The following is a 7,963-nucleotide window of genomic DNA, read 5'->3' as shown; positions in this document are numbered from 1 at the left end:
ACACACCTCTTTCACCCACAAGTCCCAGAAGGTTATTACTCTAAGTTTGGCATTATATTATCAGTTGTTTCAGAGTTGGCACAAGTCCTGGACTATTATTTTTCTTTCTTTTTATTTTTGAGTCGAGGTCTCACACTCTCACTCTGTTGCTCAGGCTGGAGTGTGGTGGCATGACCACAGCTCACCACAGCCTCAGCATCCTGGGCTCAGGTAATCCTTCCACCTCAGCCCTGCAAGTAGCCACCATGCCTGGCTAGTTTTTTTTTTTTTCTTCATTTTTTGTAGAACAAGGTCTTGCTATGTTGCCTAGGCTGGTCTCGAACTCCTGGGCTCAAGCAATTCTCCTGCTTGGCCTCCCAAAGTGCTGGCATTACAGTCATGAGACATTGTGCTCGGCTTGACACTATTCTTTTGAATATCAGAATACCCTACAAGGCAACCTCAAGAGCAAGAGAAAGTCTCAGGACCTGAGAAACTAGAATATCTAAAATTGTCTAGTCAGATGATCAAGTTTCTCCTCTGGACTTTTTTGTTTAATTTAATATCACAAAGCACGATAAAAACATTGCTTGATTTTTCTACCTAGTAAGAGTAAAAAGCATTTTTGAGCCTAGGCCACTATCTTTTGGGCCTCAATCAGGGCTCCTTAAATTTTTTTTTTTATTGGAAAACAAATATGCAACTTGGAATGGATTTGAGGCAAATTGTGCCATAAGCAGATTTTCTTTAAGTGGTTAAACAAAGTTTAAAAAGCAAGTAACAATAAAAGAAAATGTTTCTGGTACAGGACCAGCAGTACAAAAAAATAGTGTACGAGTACCTGGATAATACACCCGTTTTGCAATAGTGCAACTTTTAAGTACATATTGTTGACTGTCCATAGTTCACACAGAGTTACAACTCCACACTTCAACAACATGCTGACAGTTCCTAAAGAAAACTACTTTTAAAAAAGGCATAACCCAGATGTTCCCTCATTTGACCAACTCCATCTAAGTTTAGATATATCCAGAGTAAGCCACATACATCATGCTACTTGATCAATTTTCTAAAATAAGGTTTCAGGACAATGACAGTAAGATAAGGGAGAAAACATGGAGGAATGAAATCCTAATTACTATACATGTATTTTTTTTGACAGTAGGGAGAAACCTTTTACAGATAAGTTACAAACAAAGAAAAGGCAAATAAACAATTTTGTACAAGAAATTTAACATTCTGTACAATGTCTTCACTTTGCTGTCATCATTTGTACAACTCTTCATAGTTTACCTGACCATCACCATCGATATCTGCTTCCCTGATCATTTCATCAACCTCTTCATCTGTAACTTCTCTCCAAGGTTTGTCATCACATGGGGAAGCTCTGCTGCACTAATACAGCCATTGCCATCCTTATCAAACACATGGAATGCTTCTCTAATTTCTTCTTCACTGTCTATATCCTTCATTTTTCTTGCCATCATTGTCAGAAATTCAGGGAAGTCAATTGTGCCATTACCATCAGCATCTACTTCATTACTCATGTCCTGTAACTCTGCTTCTGTGGGATTCTGCCCAAGAGACCTCATTACAGTTCCCAATTCCTTTATTGTTATAGTTCCATAATCATCCTTGTCAAAGAGTGAAAAAGCTTCTTTGAATTCTGCAATCTGTTCTTCAGTCAGTTGGTCAGCCATGCTGCAAGCAGACCGATTTCCGAGACCGCTTCTTAAATTTTAATGTACACACAAATTGCCTGGGAATCACAGAAATGCAGATTCTGATTCAGTCAGTAAGAGACGGGGCCTGAGTTACTTCTTTTCTCACTATAAATCATGAAACACATAACGATGTTTTGGTCAACAATGGACCACATGTACTATGACAGTTCCATAATATTATAATGAGCTGAAAAATTCCTATCGCCTAATAACATTGTTGCCTTTATTGTAACATTTCCCTGGTAAGGCGTTAGTGGTGGTTCTTCAGGAGGTATCCAGAAAAAGGCTTTGTTACCATAGGCGATGACAGCTCCATGTGTGTTATTTCCCCTGAAGACACTCCAGTAGGATAAGATGTGGCCATGGAAGGTAATGATATTGATAATCGTAATTCTATGTAGGGCTAGGCTAATGTGTTTGTTTGTGTCTTATTTTTGACCAAAAGACGTCTAAAAGGAAAAGAAATAAAAAATTTTAAAATAGAAAACAGGTTATAGAATAAAGATATAAAGAAAATATTTTTGTACAGTTGTACAATGTGTTTGTGTTTTAAGCTAAATGCTATTACAAAAGAGTCAAAAGGTTTAAAAATGTTAAAGTGAAAAAGTTGCAGTGAGTTAATTTATTATTGAAGAAAGAGAACATCTTAAATAAACTTATGTAGCCTAAGTGCACAGTGTTTATAGTCTACAGTGGTGTATGATCATGTCCTAGGCCTTCAATTCATTCACTGACTTATCAGAGCAACTTCTCATCCTGCAGGCTCCATTCACTATAAGTACCTTACACAGATGTACTTTTAAAAAACCCTTTATATTGTATTTTTACTGTACCTTTTTATGTTTAGACACACAAATACTTCCATTGTGTTACAACTGCCCACAGTATTCAGTACAGTAACACGCTGTACAGGTTTGTAGCCTATGAGCAGCCGGCTATACCATAAAGCCTAGGTGTGTAGTAGGCTATGCTATCTGGGTTTGTGTAAGTACACGTTGTGATATTTGCACAACAAAATAATCTAACAATGCATTTCTCAGAATGTTTCCCCATCATTAAGTGATGCATGACTGTAGTTTCCAGTTGATGATGCCGATGCTGCTGGTCTGCGTACCATATATTAACAGCAAGGCTCTAGCTTAGAGCCCTGTTGAGGGAAAACCATTGACCCTGTATCTTAAGTTCGGTTGCCTGAAAAACAGATACTGAGACAGAGATTTACCTTCAGGAGCTTACTGGGGAGAGCGCTTGGGACAACACAAGTAAAGAAGTGAAAGAAATAGGATGGGGCAGACTGATACAGTTGCCTCAAAGGCCTCAGCTGATCCTACAGGAAGCTCTAGAGCTGGGAGGTCCTTCAGACGTCTTGAGTTGAGGTAAGGGAACTAGGCTTATATACTTCCACGTTAACCAGTTATGGAATGCAGCCTGCCCAGGGAAAGCAGCTCCTTTCCATACAGGGTTCTCAGAAGGAGACTTGGCTGTGAGCCATCAGTAGCCAACACTCCCGCAAGCAAGGAAAGTGAGTAGTTCCTCAGGCCTGGAGGGGGAGCTAGGTGAAGCACCACAGTGTCCACGACTCTGGTGATGGCCCCCGTGGCCTGAGGAAATCGCTTTATTGTTTTCTTAGTCAAGTTCAAATTTAGGACAGAATAGGCATTTCCCCAAACTTTTGTTTTATTAATAAACAGAGCAATGTAACTGTGGAGTGTCTCAGGTCCTGGAGGCAGTGATTCCAGGAACAATCATTTTGGCTTTACAAATAAAACCCCTGGACCTAATTTTAAAACTGCACAAATCATCTTATTTCAAGCAGGGTTGCAGGCCCTTTGGCAGATTCTCGATTGATGGATTTCACAGAAAAGAAAGGGAAGTAAGATAACATCGAAAGAAATTGATGTGTGCCATCTAGTGGTACTAAATAAAACCAAAGCCTTAAAAAAGATGATTTCCCATTTCCTATTCCAGGAACTCAGTGAGGTTTCAGTAGTAGTGTTTTGCTACTTTTAGAAGTAGGTGTGGGCAATCACGAAGTGAGATAAAATAAAAATGTCTAGAGCTATATAGTCATGTACGAAAAAAGATAAAATTGAATTCATTCTTTACTCTCTACCTTGGATAAGTTCCAAACAGCTACAGGTCTAACATTTCAAAAAACGAAAACATAACAGTGCTAGAAAAACTAGTACTAGAATTCACATGAGTGAATTCCTTTATAACTTGGGAGTGGGGAAAACATTCTTACCTATTATCAGAATCTAGAAGCATTAAAAGAGGAGATGAACTACAGTTTAAACAAACAATATATATTGAATATATCTTGCTTTATATTTGACCTTGGAACTCTGTAAATATTAAAATGTTTAAAATACAAAATAAAATTTAAAGCAACTCCCAAAATGGAAAACAAACTGCGATAAATGAACCAACTTTTTAACCTATTCAAAGTTTATTTGCATTTCTTTTTATTTGAATTGGTCATCTTTTGCTTACATTCTATCAGTATGGCCTTTTAAAAAAATCTAGAAATTTATTTATATTAGCCCTTTGTGATGTAAGAGTTCGAGCTTCCATTCCTGTGTTTTCTCTCACCTATTCTTGCTCTCCTCCTATTGTTTCCTATTTTTATTAGACAGTGGTTTACCTTTCTATTGTTTATTTTTGAAAATATAAGCAAGTATTTACTTGCATGTATATTTCTTTTCTTTTTTTTTGAGTTGGAATCTCACTCTGTCGTCCAGACTGGAGTGCAGTGGCTGCTCCCAGCCACCGCAGCCTCAACCTGCTGGGCTCCGGCGATCCTTCTGCCTCAGCCTTCCGAGTAGCCGGAATTACAGGCGCGCGCTACCATGCCCGGCTTATTTTTTTTTTTTTTTTTTTTTTTTTACTGTAGAGATGAGGTCTCGCCTGCCCAGGCAGGTCTCGAAACTGTGGGCTCAGGCAATCCACTCACCTCAGCCTCCCAAAGGCGTGGGATTACAGGCTGAGCTACCGAGCTCGACTTGCATATGTATTTCTAACCCCTCTTACATCAGAGGTGGCATACTCTATACATTCTTTTGTGCCTTGCCTTTTTTACTCCACTACTGGCCATGATACAGCTTCATAATACTTCATCTTATGTATACCCCATCTGAAAAGAAGCTCCACCTCACTCACCAAAAAATAAACACAAAACTTTATCAAGATACAATTTCCCACCTATCAATTTACCAAAAATCCAGGTGTTTGACAATTCCTTCTGCTGGAGAGGTTACAGAAAATCAGGAAATATTGCTGGTGTGAATACAAACTTTCACAACCCCAAGGAAGGCGAATTCGGTAGTATCAAACAAAATTACATGTCCTTTTACCGTTTGACCTAGCAACCCCATTTATAGAAATCTAAACTAAAGATACACTGGCAAAAGTATGCTATATATGTACAAGAACTTTTTGTAATAGCAAAAGAGTGGGAATAGTCCACATAGCCACCAGTAAGGGCCTGGTTGAATAAACTACAATACAACTATATGTAATCAATGAGAAGAATTATGTCCAGTTCATCTAACACATAGTATCTTGACTGTACATTCCTACTAGGATATAATTGAAGAAAAAAAGAAGCACAAAGTTAAACTTTGTGTTAGCAATACCACTATTATTCTGTTTTTAGTCATTCTTTATCCTGTTATTAGTTGTTATTCTGTTTTTTATGTAAGTATATACCAGTGGTGCCAAAAGGTGTATACACATTTTAAGAGATGTATTATTTTTAGTTCCTCATAATCAGAAGTGTCTGGATGCTGATGGTAACCACTTTGAGCACCTCTTGTAAATGTAAAAGTCAAACGTGACTTGCATGCACCTTTTGTTATCGGTATATATTGAGTATTACAATTTTAACACAGCTTTTTTCCTTTCTTAAAATGTGTATACTTTTTTGGCACCCTCTGTATATATGTATATAAATAAAGCAAGTAAGTAATTATGTTAAATATAATTTCCCTTCTTAAGGGAAAGGAGAAAACAAAATCAAAGAACACAGCTTTCAAAAAGGATTAGGATATAGATAGAAAAAGGCACTTAAAGGACTTTAAGAAGATTTGAGACATCTAAAATCCAGAATAGTGTGAAGTTTGGGGAAGAAATGAGGTGACATAAGTAATTTTTAAAAGTTATGTCTGAACCAAGAAGAAAAGACAAGGAATAGGTTCCGTTTCATGTCTGATGCACGATTTCTTGTTAAAAATGGATGACTTTTTCTGCAGGCACTTGTCTCCTGAATGTTGGTCCCACTCAGCCATCCCACCTACACTTTTTTACCAAGTTGATTTCTACTGATTCTTCAGATCAGCTAATTATTGAGATATTGTCCCACTCTCCCATCAAGGAACTTTTATTATATCCTATCAGAATCATATCCCTTTCCTTAGTGCACTTATCTCAACTGATAAATATCCTCACTAATGTAATACTTGACTAATATCTATCTCCCTTTCCCTTTCCAGGGTCTAAATTGTGTTTGGTTTTACTTATCCTATAGCACATAGCAGGAGTTCAACAAACAATTGTTCAAGTAAAGCAATGTTTAACTTCCATTTTGCTCCCATCTCTTCATGCAGACTTTTCTTTAGATGAGAAAAGGCAGAATACCTAAGGACCTGAACTTCAAAAAAGGCAAAATGATTCTGAGGAAGCGTTTCTACTTAAATCCATTTATCGGGCAAATATTCATGTACCCCCGGCACTATTAGTCAGCGGGCATATAACAGTGCATAAAGCAGATCAAGTCCTGTTGCTGCTCGGACCAGATTTACATGGGACTGAGGTGGGAGGTAGTAAATGTATAACGTATTGCCTGTATTTAAACCGAGTCCGAGTCTCCTACCCTAAAGGAATTACACCCCAGGAAGTGAGACTTCTACTCAAAAAAAAAAAAAAAAAAAAAAGAATTACAACCCGGGAAAAAAGAGAACACCTTAATGGGATCGCGTTGCTTCGGAATGGAAAAGCGGCTCAGGCCGTGGACAGCTGCGCAGGTCAACAAGACAACCAAGGTTTCAGCAATCTCTGGGCCGGGAACCCGGCTCCTCCAGGTCTCCCAACTTCAAATCCCATCCATGAAGGGTGTGCAGACTTGGCGTTTCTTCCTCTCTATCTCATGTCGGGTCTTCTGTGTTGTACTTAACTTCCTTTGCAATGAGATTTGAGTATCACTTTCTGTCCCCTAAATATGGACCAAGTCCCATAGCCTAAGTTCCCACTATGGGCAGACCGCGAAGGGGTACCAAGGATCAGCGTTTGTGACTCTCGACTCAACTTGTCTCACCTCGGGATCCGTATAACGGTTTCCCCGTAAGAGGGCCTTCAGTTTCAACCGAGTTCGGAGAAAATGAGAGTGAGATGTCTATTTTACTTGCCCAAATAGTGTGTATTGTCTGAGGTACAGATAGGATGTATTCGAACGCGCTTTAAACAGCATTTCCTCCAAAAAAAATATGGTCACGAAGAAGGCAGCGGAACGCATCTTTCTTTTCATAGTTCTTAGGTTTGCCCGCGACACCCTTCGGGGTCTCCCGTTCGCCGCACCTTTCGGGACAGGCAATTCCTGGCCACCCTCCGGAAGGGGCCTGATTTTGAAAAGAGGAGCGGGCCAATCAGATGCGGAGCGCTGTTTGGCGCTGCCATTTGAGCCTGAGCTGGAACTGTGGCTAGACCGCCGCGGTGGCTCCGTGTGTCGGCAGAGGAGTTGGGGGCGGAGGCATGAAGCAAGTGGCTTGGCTTCAGTGAGCGCACCGGGATGTGCCGGCGGGGAGCCGCAGGCGGGATGGAGGAGGGAACGAGCCGCCTGTGAAACGGGGTGACGGCGGCGGCCAGCCCGGGCGGGGACCGGGACTGGAAGAGTTGCCTGAGCAGCCGGCTGGCCCGGCGGCCAGGCTCGGGCGGGGGGCGCGGGCACCCAGAGACGAACTCCCAGCGGAGGCTGCTGGGGCTGGAGGAGCGAGAAGAAGGGTCGTCTTTACGCTTGAGAGAGAGCTAGAGCGGGCAAAGTGAGGTCTGGGGGGCAGGGGGGTCGTCGGAAACGGTGAGAAGCGGGTAACGCGTTGGGGAGGGGAGCCGAACGAATCGGGGAGAGCGAAGGAAAGTCTGTGTAAGTGGCTGAAAGAAGGTCAGCGGAAGTGAAAGGAAGCGTGAGGTGTGGCCGGATCAAAGGGCCAAGAGAAGGGAGTCTGTGCGAGTGACTAGAGGATCAAAGAAAAGCTGTGGAAGTGGCCGGA

The 7,963-nt window shown here is 40.9% G+C and overlaps 1 pseudogene across 1 annotated transcript; it reads right to left on the bottom strand.

Annotated features, from left to right (window-relative positions):
- Window positions 1-647: 647 nt before the first annotated feature.
- LOC103268329 lies at window positions 648-1,702 on the bottom strand (annotated as a pseudogene). Its single transcript, XR_504809.2, has one exon. The product of XR_504809.2 is annotated as a calmodulin-like (transcript).
- Window positions 1,703-7,963: the final 6,261 nt, after the last annotated feature.

The sequence above is a fragment of the Carlito syrichta genome, unplaced genomic scaffold (assembly GCF_000164805.1).
Source record: "Carlito syrichta isolate Samal-C Ts95f unplaced genomic scaffold, Tarsius_syrichta-2.0.1 Scaffold308818, whole genome shotgun sequence".
Classification (NCBI taxonomy): Eukaryota; Metazoa; Chordata; class Mammalia; order Primates; family Tarsiidae; genus Carlito; species Carlito syrichta.
This window is presented reverse-complemented; position numbering and strand designations above follow the sequence as displayed.